The following is a 6,000-nucleotide window of genomic DNA, read 5'->3' as shown; positions in this document are numbered from 1 at the left end:
TGACTGGATGCACACTTCAAACAAAGATAAAAAAACTTTCTCTTGTGATCATAATGCATGTTAGTGTGTATCTATGAATTTGAAGGTGAACTGTAGCCTGGAGCTTTCCTTTGTTGAAAAAGAAGCCACCTCCACTAGTGTTTAATGGATTGGGACAAGCTCTCAGTGCAGTCGCCTTGGGCCATTGCTTCCCGTGCTGCTGTTCTCTCTGCTTGAACATAATCTTAACACCTTTTGCAGCTCATGACATGCTTATGTTTGGATATGTTGAGAGGAAATTTTCCATACTAAGTGAAAATAAATCTGGACAGAATTTCCAGACTGGAGAATAACTGTGGAAAAGTTGGACTGTGAAAGTCTCTTTCATTTTCCCTAACTTGACAGTGTAATTTTAAGTCCCATGCAAAAAAGAGGACTCTATAAGAAAAGATCACCCATAGAGATTCCATAAAGCTGAATGTAAAACATAAGGCCAGCACTGTTGTAATTGTTGAATTTAAACAGAAGAATTTGGGTCTCATGCTAAGTAGGTATATAATGGAAAACTTGACCTCTGCTGCAATTCTGATCAATGTGCCTTCAGTTAAAAAAAAAAAAAAAAGGCGGCAAAAATGGCAAGAGATGGCAGAATTTGAGCAAGCTTATTTGTCTAATTGTGTAAAACTCACCGTGGCAAAAACTGCCAGGAAAATGACTTTTGAAAGGTTTATCCACATAGAACGTGTTATGTACATATTTGCCTTACTGGGTGCAAGTTGGTTGTGCACTAACATGTGAGTATGCATAGGACTTCCCAAAGTGTCATTTGAAACTAAATATTCGGAGTTCTTCCTTAAACCAGACCAGGAAATATTTTTACAAGGTTGAATGTTTCTCTTAGACTTATGATAAAGCAATCATTCTTATTCTCTAGCATGAGTCACAACTAACTGTGTCAATTGCTTCATAATATATTACTGAAATAGTTTGATGGCAGTGAGCAAGGCTGAGTCATGTCTGCCTTCCTCTTCTGTGTCAGTTCTGGGCTGTCTTGCCCTTACTGCTCAAGAGAGGAACTGTGTATAATGCTTCAACCTATTCCAGGATTAAATTGAATGTGGAATGGGTAAGTGCTGACCATTCTCAGAACTTGAATCCATTGTGAATCTTCACTGCATGTCTAATTCTGGGCACCTCTGTTGGGATGGATAATTCTGAGAAATTTTGGCAAAAGTGGCTTGCCCCTAGTAAGTATCAGTTGTCACTAGTGTAGCTAATGGAAAAAGGTGTCTTGTTCTTGATCTGGTGCATTTTTTACAGCAGTATCACGCTGGAAGACATTAGAGATGCTTGTTTACAGACTTGCCTGTGAGGTTCCAGGGAGAGAAGCCAGGAAAATTGATGGTCCTACTTAAGTAGCTGTTGTCTTTGGACAAAAATTACATGCATCTTACCATATGAAGCTTGGGACACTTCCCAAGTCATTATTCAGGAGCGTGCAGGTGCATGCTGAGGCTCTGAAATTCCCACACATAACAATGCCAACCTGACAATCATCCCTTGAAGCAGTATCAGCCCAAACAGGCTGTGCTCAGCCTTGCCTCTCTTTGTGCTCTGAAAACAAACTGGAGCTGCATGCAGATGTTCCAGAGTCAGTGAAGTTGAAATGGTGAGGCTGGGATTTGTATAGTGTATTCCAAATATTCCCAGCTGCCTCTGTGATTTCTTGTTGGGGGTAGGAATAGAACATTCTTCATCTCAATGTCAGCAACTTTTATCAAGAAAGCAACCATGGTTAAGAGAAATAACATCAGAAAAGAAAGTTCCCTTTTTTATCTGTTCATTCCTGGTAATGTGGTACCAGTTGAGTTAGCCTGACAAATTAATTTATACAAAAACACTAAAACAAATTATGTAAAAAAATGCAGATGTATTATATACATTGAACTCATTTTCTGATTAATTTTTTGGCATTATATCTTCCTCCACGACTTCGCAAATTTGTAGGTGCCTTTGTATGTATAATGCTATTTGCATAGGATTTTTCCTATGTACTTTATCTGGGTGTATATAAGCAAATAATTGTACATGGATTTGTCATTGATGTGCTCTTGCTGCCAGCGATGGTGTTGCCCAAACAGGAAAAATAGTGCAAAGAAATGTACATGTAAGTTAAGTTCATGTACAAGGTAGTGCATGATATGTTACTCTGTGTATTCCTCTCTCTCAAAAAAGATGCTCTTTGACCATCCAAAGATGGATTTTCTCAGTAAGATGCTCAAGTGAGGCAGGGGAGGAAGGGAATCATTAGAATTCAGTATCTACAATTTAAAAATTCTAAAAACTCTTTACTTCAATCATTATGTAAGATGAGCTGCAAACCAGTAAACCAAATTGCAGAATCAATTAAATTGGAAAAGACCTCAGAGATCACTGAGTCCAAATTGTGGCAAAAAAAGATGAATTCCTATCCTCAATTCATATTCTCTTTTGACATTGTGCAGTCTGATGGGCTCAAATATTGGTGATTGTTATGGAAGAAAGCATTGGAATCCCATCATGGAAATTCTGAAAAGTTATGGACATAAGGAGTTAAGAAAACTCATTTTAATACCTTGATAACTTTTTTTTTTTTTTTTTTTTTTTTTTTTGAGGCATAACCCCCCATAAACTGAAACTTCTGGTGTGAGGTCAGCTATGGTAAGTAAATATGGTAGTGGGGGACTGAAATGATAAAAACTCCAGCAAACTACCATCAGTCAATTTGTGCCTATTGCAAGGACGACTTTCTTGGGTGCACAGATGTCTCAAGAACATGGCTTTGCTTAGATCTCAATAAATTTCACTTACAGAGCATCCCAATATCAAGTTTTTAAATTATCCCCTAATTAAAATATTATTCCTATCTTCAGTTTCAGACTCTGCAAAAGCAGATAATAAAGTGCACACTTAGTTTACACGATTTGTTTTTGTATCTGTGTTAATCCCTTTCTCTGCTACAGGCTCTAGACCACTTTGAAGAATATAGTGGGAGATGCTGTTCTGTTGTTTGTGTGCCTTCACACCTCCCCTTCTGTGACTGCTGGAGCTGGGTCCTTACCTCTGAATTGACACTGAGAGTGTTTGACTCCTAATATGCTGACCATGGAATCCCAAGGTGGGCTTTTAGGAGTTTTCAGAGTATCAGGTGTAGTTGCCCCAGCTGGAATTGAGTGAAGTGTCCCCAGGGCTGGAAGCAGGCTAAGCACGGATGAGCGAGGCTGGAAGGCAGCTTTGTTTCACTGGAGTGTGAGCACTTGGACTGCTCTCAGGGCAAAAAAGGATCAGGAGTAAAAATATTGAAAAACTTCAAGTGAGAGCTAGGACTACATTCAGTAATCAGTCCAGTGGTAACAAAATTTACCTCTTACCTAAGATTCACGTCAGTAAGAATTTAAAAACCAATTGAATTAACAAAATTATTTTGTCTAATATTTACTTTGGCTGACCTCTGAGCTAGACTGTTTGTTTGAGAACAGGATTTTTTTTTTTTTGTTCAGTCTTTGATTTCCTCTTTCCATAAGAAATGAAATATTTGTCTATGAAGAGAAGGATAAAATATGGGAATTAATTCAGAATGAACACCTCTGAAAAAATTCAATTGCATTGAAATGAAAATGCCAAGATTTTGTATGTAGGGGAAAAAAGACAAGATAATCCAAAGGGAAATAAGCAGTCTGAAAACTTATAACAATCTAGTAAAAATTATTGCTTTTTACTTTAAAATTTTGCTTGACATGAAAATATTAGTTTACTTGCCTGCTGCCTTGAATTTTTTTGTTCAAGATACTGCATTTCTTCTGCCTTTAAAATTCGTCTTTACAAATATTCTTCTAAAACCACTTGTTACCTTGTTTCTACTGCTCAGCAGGGAAGGGGAGCTGAAAGTAACAAAGCCAAATTAATGTAAGTGGCCAGTATTAAGCACCGGTGAGTACTGGAACGGTGCTTCTCTCTTCCCTTAAAATCTGTAAGCCACATACTACTGAGCCATATACAGCTTGTTATACACATGCAAATCATTGATCAGTTTTTGTTTAAAGAGTGCTTGTTATCCCACACAAAACAAACCCTGTCAAAGTCTTCATCTCCATTTATCATTAAAAATGTAACTTCCCCGTTGCTATCTTTTACTGGAAATTAATTAAAATAAATTATAGAGGGGGTAGTGGTAGGTAAAGTACAGGTTTGACACGATCAGAAGTGCAAGTTTGCACTGGTATTGCTGGTGGTTTTTTCACTCATACAGTGAGCCCTTGCTGGTCTGGGAGTGTACCAAGGTGTAAATGTGACTGTATGAATTTATGTGGATGTGTAGATTAAGCTGAAAAGGAACTGGGAGGAGGCATGAGGAGGAAGGAGAGTCAGCTCTTCAATGTGAATCCAGCTGAAGGATTAAGTCCCTCAACTGTACCCTTAAAGCACTCTAAAACTAGCAGAGGTCTGAATACAAATGATGCCCAGCTTTATTCTGGTTGTCTCACGGAGCTGACCCATGACTCTGCACGTTCCCTTTGCTGCAGTGGTGCTGCAATAAGATGAGCTGAGATTGTTCTCCCAGTGGAAGTTCACCTGCTGACTGGAATGAGCTCAGCACACTGAGCTCTGCTACACTGACCTGCTGGCAGGATCAGACCCTGAAATAGCCTAAGAAGGCTACAATATCCAATGTGTCCTCTCCTTGTGTTGGTGACTGTAGCTACATACCATTGATTGCATCAATCAGAGCACCATCACTTCTCAGAACATTAATACCATTTAATACCATTAAAAGCTGAGGATGGCTTAACTTAAATTCCTAATGGTGGTCTTGGCTCCACACATCCCAGTCCACCCTCCAAGAATTCCCACCACTATCAGAATCTGCTCCATCTGCACTAGAAGTGATCCGTGTGCCTTGTTAACCCCTGGATGCTCCAGTCTGTGACCTGGTGAGTGAGGCTCCTGGCTGTGCCTGCCTTTGGCTGGGCAGTCTGAGCTACCAGACCCCAGCCTGCTGCTGCTCATCTGAGCTGGACTAGCACAAACATTGCTTTGGATACAAAGGCTGTTCTGCAGTCGTGTGAGCAGACCAACAAGTCTTTGAGTGTGTGGAAAAGTGGGGTGGGTGGGGACAGCTGCAGTGGCAAGGTTGTGATGAGGAGCTTGGGCAGACAGGGGAGGGTAACTGGTTTCATGAACAGTGCAAGATCCACATTGCTTTTCTAAAGCAACCAATTTTTCTCTGAACAAAAATGGAAAATATGATGTCAGACTTGATATGTAAAGCATTTGTCAGTGAAGCTTTCAGTATTTTGAAACCATTTTTTCCCTTTTAAAATTTTTAAAACCCAAAAGCTATACTGGGTGTGTCTGGGGAAACTGATGCCAGTTCTTGTGGTACATTAAACTATCCATATGAGGATCTGAACCTGGAAATAGATTGAAACAAGTGTTGTTTCTTAGGTGTTTACATTTGTAGCATGCCAGTTGCGGTGGAATTCTTGGCTGTGAAATACAAACTCTGGAAATTACTGGGGAGTCCAGCTTTGGCATTGTGATGGAGTTTGATCCTTGTTCCAGTATGGCCAGTTTAAATATAATGTCAAGTGGATAAATGACATGTAAACAAGGGTTGTGTATACAGAATTTGAGTGAAAATTTACAGAGCTGAGGCTGGCTCAGTTGGTCAGAGCATGGTGCTGATAATGCCAGGACTGAGGGTTTGACTCCTGTATGGGCCATTCACTTGAGAGTTTGGCTTAAGAATTCTTGTGGGTCGCTTCCAAATCAGAATATCCTGTGATTAGAGACAGTAACTAGTGAAATCTCAAGTATTTTATTCTCACAAGACACTCTGGTAGGGAAGAGAAAGTCCTCTCAAGCACAGAAATTGAACTAAAACACCTGGAATATTTTTTGCATGTTAAGTCAGATATAATTGTTACTAAAATTAGCAAGTGCAAACTGTTTGCAGCAATGAAAAGAACGACCCTGTTGGGC

This window comes from Sylvia atricapilla, chromosome 12 (genome assembly GCF_009819655.1).
Source record: "Sylvia atricapilla isolate bSylAtr1 chromosome 12, bSylAtr1.pri, whole genome shotgun sequence".
Lineage (NCBI taxonomy): Eukaryota > Metazoa > Chordata > Aves > Passeriformes > Sylviidae > Sylvia > Sylvia atricapilla.
This window is presented reverse-complemented; position numbering follows the sequence as displayed.